The sequence below is a fragment of the Globicephala melas genome, chromosome 21, assembly GCF_963455315.2.
Source record: "Globicephala melas chromosome 21, mGloMel1.2, whole genome shotgun sequence".
Classification (NCBI taxonomy): Eukaryota; Metazoa; Chordata; class Mammalia; order Artiodactyla; family Delphinidae; genus Globicephala; species Globicephala melas.
Window position 1 is genome coordinate 16,933,179 of NC_083334.1, and position 12,294 is coordinate 16,945,472.

A 12,294-nucleotide genomic window follows, 5' to 3' on the forward strand; every position below is an offset into this window, starting at 1 on the left:
TTTATATATCCCTTGAGAAACTGTTAAGTATGAGTCTGTTCTCCAGAAAATAATCACTTAGGGTAAATGTGTAAAATCCAACTTCTAGACAAGCTAATTTAAGATGTAAGCCTAATGAGCTCACTGTTCTGCTCAGTGAAGCCCCTTTGAGAAGCTGAGCCCTGTATGCTAAGTGTAATAAATCAGACTGAGAAAGACAAATACCGTATGATATCACTTATACATAGAATCTAAAAAATACAACAAACTAGTGATATAACAAAAAAGAAGCAGACTCACAGATGTAGAGAACAAACAAGTGGTTACCAGTGGGGAGAGGGAAGAGGGTGGGGCAATATTGGGTAGGGGGGTAAGAGGTACAAACTATTAGGTATAAAATAAGCTATAAGGATATACTGTACAACATGGGGACTATGGCACATATTTTATAATTGTAACTGGTGTATAACCTTTAAAAATTGTAAATCACTATATTGTACACCTATAACATATAATATTGTACAGCAACTATACTTCAATTTTTTAAAAAGAAAGAAAGAAAGAAAAAAAAAGCAGCCATGCCTTACAGTACGCATCCCAACCATTCTGTTTCTGGTCCATCTCCTCAAACACTGGATCTCACCTGCCCTTCTTGTCTCGTTGTTTTCTCATACTTCTGTCAGCCACTGAGCTGAGGTCTCATTCTCATTTCATAGCTTTGGTACAATTGTGCAAGGTCACAAATCTGACATTTCCTGATGCTCTGACAATGCATCCATGGTCTACAGTACTAACATTCCTCCCAAAAAGTTCAGGTTCTGACACGCCTTCACAGAACGTTGACCCTAGATTCTGTCCTTATCGTCTGATTAGCTTTTCCCAGGTTTCTCCTGAGGCCATGGTGCTGCTCGCATCCTTGACAGATAGCATTGATCATCTTTAACGGTAAAGAGCACAGATTCTGAGCCAGTCTGCCTTTGAATCCTAGCTCTACCTCTTGCTCATTGTAACTTGACCTTGGGCAAGTTACTTAAACCTCTGTGCCTTGGTTTCCTCATTTGTGAAATGGGGATAGTAACAGTACCCACTGATGGGGCTGTTGGCGCTGAATGAGTTAGTATATTTACCACGTCTGGTACATAAGGGTGCCACGTGTGATAGCTGCTGTTACTGGGACATACAGTTATAGGTCCCTCCTCTGAGGAAGTGAGCTCAGGGTTTACTAAATGCTTGAATGGGAAGGAGGCAAAAAGGATACAAGGAGCAAAAAAATAGGTCTGTATTTCAAAATACTGCATTTTACCAGAGGCAATTATCAAATCAGCCAAATAATCCCATACCTTTGCTTTTGAAGTTTAACAGCAGCAGCTTGAATTCATTATTGTGAATGTGTAATTTCCACTTATCCCATGTGTGTAAACCACTTCAACCTAGTTGACTTTTTCTTTCCAGTAAATCATCAGGATTACCTTTTCCTTAGTAAACTTGAAAATTTCTGAGTGAATGATGAGAAAATGCTTAATGGGAAGGCCAAACACCAGCAATACTTTAGTCCAGAAAACAACAAAGAACAGAGAGAAAAACAACTTTTTACTGGAATCTGAGTTAATAAATAGGGATCACAGAACAAACAGCAAACAACAGCGTGAGTTACATCAGAATGAAAAAAGAAATGATGAACCTGGGTTTCCAGTCTGAAACTATTGTGCAATGTGATTAATGGCGCTAACATCTTACACATTAGAAAATCCTCTACAGTTTAAAACAAAAGGAACAGCTCGATCAGAGGATAATTGATGCTTACAGATAAATTTCACAATTTTGCACCTCAGGGAATATTTTTGCTTTTCTTAAAGATCAAAGAAATTGACTGTTTCATCTTGACAATTATTAACTTACCACATTTTTAGAACTAAGAAAAATTTGGCTTCTCTCCATATTGTAGTTGAAATGAAATTTTAATCCATATCTTTTTTTTTTTTTTGAGGTACACGGGCCTCTCACTGTTGTGGCCTCTCCTGTTGCGGAGCACAGGCTCCGGACGCGCAGGCTCAGCGGCCATGGCTCACAGGCCCAGCCGCTCCGCGGCATGTGGGATCTTCCCGGACCGGGGCACGAACCCGTGTACCCTACATCGGCAGGCAGACTCTCAACCACTGCACCACCAGGGAAGCCCTAATCCGTATCTTTATAGGTAAAATTTTATTATCGTTAGTACCAGAAAGCAAAGCTTCAACCAAACTTTGGTTTTACTTAATCTTCAAGTGAACATTATTGAAGTTAGTCAAAATTCAAAAATTCTGTGGATGAGCACAATAGTAAGAGGTTAACAAATCAGAGATATGTTTTTATAAAGATATATTATTGGATTTTTAGTAAAAATTCATGCAAATAGGAGAAAAAAAAGAAAAATATCAGAGTACTGGGATTTGTCCTTGAATTCCCTCTTTTAGTTTTCCTTCCAGTTAAACTGATTTCCTCATCTATTTGTTTCTGGACTAAAGCCAGAATCAACACAGTCCCTATTTCTAATCAAATAACAGAGAAGCAATTACAAAGTCTGAATGCAGTTGGAGGAGCCTGGGAGACAGAGTGGCTGGACCTCGCCTAAGCTGTGTCTCTGACTCATTTGTGACTTCAGGCAAGGTATTTAACCTCTCTGCACATTTGACATAATTGTAGTAATGCTAGTTGATTTCCTAGGTATGATATTAAGCATAACTCAAAAAACAACTGTTGGCCCTTGAGAAAGGTCAGGTTGATTAGAGAGACGGCTGCTTCTGCCACTTGGAAAAGAGATTTAGAATTACATCTCCTTTCCATTCCTGGTACATTTTGAATGAATTGGATGAGAATTTGATGTAAATAAAAAGATTTGCAGTTTTAATATACAAAATGGAAAATAAAATGGATGATGTTATAATTTCCTCTTCAGAAGTAAAAACTTCAGAAATGTTCTTTATTTCTTTCTTTTGGGAATCAAACTTATTTGGCTTTTTGAAGCTTTCATTGAGTATAAATTCTTGAGATAAGTAACAAAGATACTGTTATATTCCAATACCAGAAAAAGGGAAAAAATTAGAAGAAAATAACCCAAAAGGAGTCTCTAAGTCTATTTATGGGTAATTTTAACTGTCTTCCATTAATATGAGACACATTAATATGTCTTACACGTTACCATTTGTGAATGCTAACTTATTAAATATGCTTCCTTCAGTAACTTTTTCTTCTTTTTAATTTCTTTTATCTGTATCCTTTCATAATAGCTCACTTAAAACAACCATTTTTGAATTACCATTACATGCTAGTAATGAACTTGTGTTTGGTAATTGTGTTTTTAAAAGTTAACATGTCAGCTGTAGAACATTTTAGTCCCAAACTTAAAATTTTTGTGTTTAAATTTAATTTACTATAATCAATTAAAACTCAAAGATTTTATTGGGAAAAAATGGACTTCCACTTAGAACAATTTATATCAAATGATACAGTACATCAAAGAATAGCCATTTGAAAACTGTTTTAATTTTATAATAATTAAAATTTTGAGATAGACCAAAGCAAAAACATTGTAAAATAAATACAACTAGTTGTATAGTGAGGAACGAAGTAATCTGATATAACTTCACCACAATCCAGGTTTGCAGTCTAATGATGGTTTACTATGATGAATGATGGAGATCAGAATTTCAAAGCAAGTTTCTTATACCTAAACATTTCTTCAATATTATAGAAGATAGCTGGAATTACTAATGGAGGCACTGGGGAATTTTAAAAGACTTAAGATAGTCTCAGGAATTATTTTAAAGATGATCGAGTTAATATAATGACTTTTAAATATATATAATAACATTTTGAAATGCCTTATTGTTTAAGGATCTGCCAGACTAGGGGCTGCCTCCTTTCTCTGGAAAAGATCAGATTTGATTATTTTAATGGCAATGAATTGGGAATTCAATGGCAAGAGAAACCTGCCAAAGCTTTTTCACTGCCCCTTTATTTTCTTTCTTTTCTTTTTTTAAAATATATTTATTTATCTATTTATTTTTGGCTGCGTTGGGTCTTCGTTGCTGCGCGCGGGCTTTTCTCTAGTTGTGGTGAATGGGGGCTATTCTTCGTTGTGGTGTACAGGCTTCTCATTGCAGTGGCTTCTCTCGTTGCAGAGCATGGGCTGTAGGTACACGGCCTTCAGTAGTTGTGGCGTGCGGGCTCAGTAGTTGTGGCATACGGGCTTAGTTGCTCCGCGGCATGTGGGATCTTCCAGGACCGGGGCTCGAACCCGTGTCTGCTGCATTGACAGGCAGATTCTTAACCATTGCACCAACAGGGAAGTTCCTGCCCCTTTATTTTCTACCAAATATAATGCATTACAATCTGTATATAATATAATTTCCCAGCATCTCCCAGAGCCCTTTTTTTGTTTTTTGTTTTTTTTTGGCTGCGTTGGGTCTTCATTGCTGCGCGGGCTTTCTCTAGTTGCGGGGAGGAGGGGCTACTCTTCATTGTGGTGCACGGACTTCTCATTGCAGTGGCTTCTCTTGTTGCGGAGCACGGGCTCTAGGCGTGCAGGCTTCAGTAGTTGTGGCAGGTGGGCTCAGTAGTTGTGGCTCGCGGTCTCTAGATCACAGGCTCAGTAGTTGTGGCACATGGGCTTTGTTGCTCCACGGCATGTGGGATCTTCCCAGACCAGTGCTCAAACCCGTGTCCCCTACATTGGCAGGCAGATTCTTAACCACTGCTCCACCAGGGAAGCCCTCCCAGAGCACTTTTAACACACACTTTCACTTATGCAAGAGCCAGATTCAGATATAGATATAAGAACATAATTTTTTATTGAAGTGTAATTTGCAATGTTGTGTTAGTTGCAAGTGTATAGCAAAGTGATTCAGTTATATATATAGATATATATAAAACAAGGACCTACCTATACAGTAGGTCCTTTTTGTTTATCTATTTTATATATAATAGTGTGTATGTTTTAATCCCAAGCTCCTAATTTGTCCCCACCCCTCTCCCCTTTGGTAACCATAAGTTTGTTTTCTATGTCTGTGGGTCTGTTTCTGTTTTGTAAATAAGTTCATTTTATTATTTTTTTAAAATTCCACAAATAAGTGTCAGTTGCTTCATTTGTAAATATTTTCTCCCATTCTGAGGGTTGTCTTTTCGTCTTGTTTATGGTTGCCTTTGCTTAAAAGCAAAAGCTTTTAAGTTTAATTAGGTCCCATTTGTTTAATTTTGTTTTTATTTTCATTACTCTAGGAGGGTCTATTTTATTTCTTTAGGCAGATGATATGCCCTCTCTGAGCCTTGCTTCCTCAGATGTTGGCAGGGTTCAACTGGATGATCTCACTTCCTTTAATTATATTTTGATTGTGTGTTCTAACCTCATGGGATAATACTTTGTACTTCAAAAATCTCTTTTGTGTTTTAAAAAAAACAACTATTTTCCATCTTTTTCTTTTGCTTGCTTATAATAAAACAATTATCTTGCTTCTTATTTTCTGTAACATTAAAAGACTTTATATGTTTATGACTGTGTAGTTGATTACATGTTAAGAAACCTCCGTTATGTGGAGGGTTTTTTCGTTTTGTTTTGTTTTACTTTTTGCTACTTGAACTTCATGGTAAATTTTAAAATTAAATAATAAATGACCTTAAGGATACAAATGAGATTTTGTTTTAAATAGGAGCATACCTGTTGTAATTTTGCTCAAGAAATATATTTATTACCAACTGAAAAATGAGTCAAACTAATAATTTATTATGAAATAGCTATGATAATGTCTTTAGCCCATTAAGAGCCAAATTTTAAATATTTTAGGTATTAAGTTTTCAGTTATTTTTTTTTCCTTTGGGGATTTTATAAATCCAAATATCTCTTTTAAAAGTAACTCTTTTTAAGCTATCACACACTGCAATGTCATATTTGCAAATCAATAAAAACCTTATGAAAGGCATAGTTTGTTAAGTGTTTCTAGTTGTCACTGGGAGTGGGGAGATGATGGAGGGAATCTGACAGGGACATCTAATAAATTCAGCAGACCAACTGAATTCAGTCTCTAGTAAACAACTATAAAATTGCAATAACAGATACTGGGAAGTTCTAAAATTGTAACTTAGGTTCACAATTTTTCTTCTCATCCATTCAACAAATATTTTGTTGGGTACCTGTACTGGGTTAAATTGTGTCTTCTAAAGTGATATGTTCAATTCTAAATCCCGTTACTTGTGAGTGTAACCTTATTTGGAAATAGGGTCTTTGGAGATGTAATCAAATTACAATAAGTCATATTGGAACCTTAATCCAATGACTGGGGTCCTTGTATTAAGAGAGAAATTTGGACGCAGAGACATACAAAGGAAGACAGCCATGTGAAGATGGAGGCAGAGAGTAGAGTTATGTTGACACAGGCCAAGGAATGCCAAAGATTGCTGTCAACCACCAGAAGCTAGAAGAGGCAGGGAAGGATTGATTCTTCCTTAGAGCTTCTTGAAGGGTGCATAGGCATGCTGACTTGACTTCATATTTCTATCCTCCAGAATGTGAGATAATAAACTTCTGTTATTTTAAGCCACCCAGTATGTGGTAATATGTTGTTATTTTAAAATAATTTTAGATAATGACAGTTAAAAACACTTAAAATCATGTCAGGGAATCACTGTCTGAAAATCCTCTACATATGTAAATTAAATCATGAAGTTTTAAAATTTGATATTTAAAAATGTGTATCAAAATGTACATAGTTAAAGAAAGTCAAATAATACAGAGAGGTTTATGATGAAAATCAGGGGTCCCTGGGCTCATTCCTTCTACTCCATCCCCCTTCACTGGAATCTAACACTTTTTTTGTTGTTGGGGTTTTTTTCTGTATTTCTGAAGTGTAGTTGATTTACAATATTGTGTTAGTTTCAAGTTAATATTTCATTGTGCGTATATATGTCATTCTGTTCATCTAGTCATCTGTCAATACACATTTGGGTTGTTTCTACCTTTTGGCTATTGCGAATAATGCTGCTGTAAACATTGGTGTACAACTATCTGTTCAAGTCCCTGCTTTCTGTTATATCTGCGTTTTCACAGTATGGAGATTTGTTCATTTTTCTTTTTAAAAGTAGCCTTTTTAAATCACAATTTTACATAGTATTGAAAAACATGTTAACTGAGAGAATTAGCGATAGTATTAAAGTCAAAGGGTACTTGCCTTTTCTCTTTTGAAAAAGGATAGATAATTCAGAAGCTGGTCAGTATAGCAGAAAACATTGAAGATATTTATGATTCAAGTAGAAAAGTACTACATATAATTCATAAACCAGACAAATAGCTTTTTGTTCTTTATCTTTAGAGAGCACTAGTTACTATCTCAGCTCTTCTTAGGAAAAAGATCAGTGATAAGTTTACAGTGAAATACTACTCAAAATCACAGACAACAGTAGATACATTGACAACATATACATATTTTTTCCAATGGGATTTATGGAATACAGACATTGAAACTAATTGGATTCTTTCTTTTTTGTTTCTCCTCATATTTTTTTTCTATCTTTCATTCTGATGGAGGAAAGGAGGCACATTTTTCAGAGATTTGTTGTATTTTATTAGGCCTTAATTGCATATAATTATGTCTAAATGAACAAGATTAGACCACTGGTATAGCTAAATCTAAAGAAAATAAGTCTTACTATAGCAGTGTTTGACTGCTATGCCTAACAGGAAAGGTGGAAATGTCTTCATTCCATATATACCTAAATTGTCATAATTGTAGTGAGAATTTATTCTTCTGCAAGCTCTTTCTTTACAAATAGAGTCTTGACAGATGGACCGATGATAATGGCAGATCCTTCCAAGAGCTCCCAGACAAAAGAAACATGAAACTACCCCCAGGATCAGGATGAAAATGTATTTGTTTATAACATCAGATGTCTTGGATCAGGGTTTTTATTTCAACCTGAAATTTTGCGAATTTTGTAGGTATGAACTCAACATAAGCAAATGCAAAGTTTAGGAGACTACTGCATTGCAAATGGGCTCTGACTTTATCTTTCATATAAAAAAGAGCTACCTAGATGAGTTTTTAATAGAATTCCAAGATTATTTTATCAATTAGAAGATACTGATAGCAAGCCTATTCATCTTCCTTCTCAATTTGTTCGTACTTCTGTTTGCTTGCATTTTTCTTGTCATGCCACTTCTATCCCCTCTAAAAGCCCACAGAGCAGGGGTGGGGAGGGTCTCTATTTTACATTGGAAAACATTTTAAATGCCATAATTAACTTAATTTTCTCTATATGTTAATATAAGCTAATACTTTTAATATAATTAAATATATTTAAAATAAGCTATATGTATAAGCATCTAGTATACATAGCACCTGGCATAAAGCAGGTACACAATACGTGCTTGAATTTAAAGAAAACTAGCTACTAGGATAACAGAGTAAAATATCCGTTTTCCTAAACTGTTGCTACAAACTTTATCATATGCATGTATAAAAGGATGACTTACTGAAAAAAATGGGTCTATAAATGCTCTTTGGAACTTTTCTGTAATGAACAATTGTATGTCTTCTTGTGTTTTATCTAATTTCTTTGTCCATTTAGCTGTGTAATCTACTCAGCACTTCACTTACTTCTGTGTATTTTGGTTATTTTATTTACAATGTTGGATATTTTTAACTTTATTTTTTTATTAGTTATCTATCATATACATATTAGTGTATACATGTCAATCCCAATCTCCCCAATTCATCACACCATCACCACCCCCCGCCCCCCTGCCCCACTTTCCCGCCCTTGGTGTCCATACGTTTGTTCTCTACATCTGTGTTCTCTACATCTGTGTCTTTATTTCGGCCCTACAAACCAGTTCATGTATACCATTTTTCTAGATTCCACATACATGCGTTAATATACGACATTTGTTTTTCTCTTTCTGACTTACTTCACTCTGTAAGACAGTCTCTAGGTCCATCCACGTCTCTACAAATGACCCAATTTCGTTCATTTTTATGGCTGAGTAATATTCCATTATATATACATACCACATCTTCTTTATCCATTCGTCTGTCGATGGGCATTTAGGTTTCTTCCATGACCTGGCTATTGTAAATAGTGCTGCAATGAACATTGGGGTGCATGTGTCTTTTTGAATTATGGTTTTTTCTGGTATATGCTACAATGTTGGATAAAAGGGTTAAATGATAACAAGTAAATTATATACTTTCATGGTAAATTAATTGCTATCATATGGATTTCTGCCCAGTGTTGTCATATAGAAAGTTTGGTCTTTAAGTGCTTCTCTTTAAACTGTTAAGTAAATATGGACACAGAATGTAATTTAAAATAAGCCTCCCTTCAGACAGAAAAGAAATAAGCAAAATATTGTGCCTATACCTTTCCTGTGTGCATAAAAGAAGCTTGCCAACTGATGGGCTTCTTTGGAGAATGATCAGGTAAGAACATAGCTCTTTTGTTGGGGAATCTCCCAATGTCAACTTTTGAAGATCTTTTCTGTGACACTATTCATTCCTCCAGAGAGGAATCACACAATCTCTGGCCTGGAAAATAATAGGAGGAGTTTAGAGCTGCCTGTGTGGCTATCTAGCTGCCAGGATGGAAGTAACCTGGGGAGGGCTCAAACTTATAGAACAGTGTCTCTCTTTTGACCTCCATTGTACCTGTGGTCATGATACCTGGAGTCTCTTTGGTTCGACCTTAATAGAAATAAGCCTTTCAGGGCTTCCCTGGTGGCACAGTGGTTAAGAATCCACCTGCCAATGCAGGGGGCATGGGTTCGAGCTCTGGTCTGGGAAGATTCCACATGCCACGGAGCAACTAAGCCCCTGTGCCACAACTACTGAGCCTGCGCTCTAGAGCCCGCGAGCCACAACTACTGAGCCCATGCTCCACAACTACTGAAGCCTGCGCGCCTAGAGCCCCTGCTCCGCAACAAGAGAAGCCACTTCAATGAGAAGCCCGCACACTGCAACAAAGAGTAGCCCCTGCTCGCTGCAACTAGAGAAAGCCCGTGTGCAACAATGAAGACCCAATGCAGCCAAAACTTAATTAATTAATTAATTAATTTTAAAAATATATTTAAAAAAAGAAGAAGCCTTTCATTTTTTGATGGGGTGGGAAAAACCTTATTCACCTGGCTGTTCACGATTTAGGTGAGAAGCTGGGTATCAGCCCATCACCTCCACCCTGCCTTCCAAGCTAGTGGTCACCTCCAAGCTAGCACCATCTGGGATACTGCAATGCAACCTAGCTTGCTTCTTGTGGTACTCCCTGCTGCTACTGCTTGCTATTCAGTTTTAGCAGCTCTGCCAATTCCCCTGTGTGCTTTTTGTCATCTGGTTGACATTGTATGCCAGGTGTTTTCTCCTCTCCCTTTCTCTTCCACCTTGTCAATCCATGTCTTTTCCATTTTTCTTTACTCCTTTCTAGTGGGGTTTTGTGAGAAAGAAAAATCGTATGTGTTCAATCCAACCCAAAGTCCCTAACTCCTTTTTTTTTTTTTAATAAGATGTTGGGGGTAGGAGTTTATTAATTAAATAATTAATTTTTCCTGTGTTGGGTCTTTGTTTCTGTGCGAGGGCTTTCTCTAGTTGTGGCAAGCGGGGGCCACTCTTCATCGCGGTGCGCAGGCCTCTCACTATCGCGGCCTCTTGTTGCGGAGCACAGACTCCAGACGCGCAGGCTCAGTAGTTGTGGCTCACGGGCCTAGTTGCTCTGCGGCATGTGGGATCCTCCCAGACCAGGGCTCGAACCTGTGTCCCCTGCATTAGCAGGCAGGTTCTCAACCACTGCACCACCAGGGAAGCCCCCCTAACACCTTCTTAACACTTATTTTCAAAAATATACTTAGCCCATTGTTTTCCCCTTGACAAGGATAAGCATAGGAGGGGAAGTATGTCACTGCAAACAGACTAGCTTTATGGCAAGGAACTCATATTTTTCCCTCTGAGAAAGATTTTCCCTCTAGGGGAAATTCTTCTTCAGAGGCAATAACTAAACTTTTATTAGGGTCGCCATAATAAGTTAGATGCTAGGGATACAACAGTTATAGCAAGGTGTGGCCTTTGCCTTCAAGAATCCTATTCTAAACAAAATAGCATGGACAAAAGGAAGCAGTTGGAGAGAGACATGTAAAAACAAGTCAAGTGATAATTCCGTCTCACCTGGCCCAGTGCCTGGAGCATAGCAGGCATGCAAACAGTGTTTACTGAGTGAATGAATGCTATATTTGTTTGTAAACATAGTATGGGATCACAGTGGAGGAAGTAATTAATTTTGTCTTGAGAGGTCACCTGGAAAAATTTAGTTTTTATATTTAATTACATATGGTTTAATGTAGATTAAATTGAAATATAATACATGAAACAATATGTAATTAAATTTATGTTGTCTTTAATTTCCCTTTTAATATTTATTTTCATTTCTTCCGCAAAACATTGCCTTGATGTGGCAGCTATATTTTATTTTCCCACAGCATGTGGCACAGTGCTGAGCAGATAGCCAATAATCAATAAATGCTTGTTGATGCCACGATTCTGTAGGACTGCTTCTGTTTAGTGCAGCTGTCTCCTCTCCTGTCAACCTGGCAGGAGACCTGTCCTCTCCTGCCAGGTTGACCTAATGTTCCTTTGCAGAAGCACACGACTTAGGAACAAATAAGTCACAGCCATGTTTAGGAGTGAGAGTGGTGTTCACTGGAGAAAGCCAAGTAGCAGGGCCTCTATACCTCTGTGCAGCCTGTGTCCATATATATATATATATATATATATATATATATATATATATAACAGGTGTATATGTATATAGAAAGGAAGGCCATGCAGAATACAGGTTGGGGGTCACGGGCTTTCAAGGTGGAAAGCCCTCAGCCCAATTGCTGGGTCTTCAGTGACTTAAGCTCTCTGATCTATCCATTTGTATGATGAGGATAATAGTAGTTGCCTTATAGAGTTATTTGAGGATTAAATAAGATGCTTATAAAATGCATAGCCTAGGACAGTGCTAGTGTATGTAATAAAAAAATACATCAGCCAGAAGTAAAGTTGTGTGAAGTAAAATTATATGGTTTTATCTAGGAGACTCTTTATTACTCTCTGTACTGCACAAATTTCACATATTTAAGAAATTCACATTATATCTTGCAGTGCTTCCCAAGATGCCCATGCATGCTATTTGTCCCTGAATTTAAGTAGTGCCCCTCTCATTCTGTAACTTTTTTTTTTTTGGCCCCAGAAGGACTGAGAACTACCTATTTTGTTAGCATAGACTGGAAAAAAAAAATTTTCTATTAAGTCCCTAAATCCT

The 12,294-nt window shown here is 37.0% G+C and overlaps 1 protein-coding gene across 6 annotated transcripts in view; it reads left to right on the forward strand.

Moving 5' to 3' along the window:
• FGL1 (fibrinogen like 1) overlaps positions 1–12,294 on the forward strand; it is a 58,031-nt gene that overhangs the window by 22,215 nt on the left and 23,522 nt on the right. Inside the window, exon 1 of one of the 6 annotated variants that reach the window (XM_030831790.2) lies at positions 2,523–2,625. The exons of the other annotated variants lie outside the window; for them this stretch is intronic. The gene's annotated coding sequence lies outside the window, so the exon portion shown is untranslated. Of the gene's footprint in view, positions 1–2,522; positions 2,626–12,294 lie in introns of those variants that run through there. 6 annotated transcript variants of the gene reach the window in all.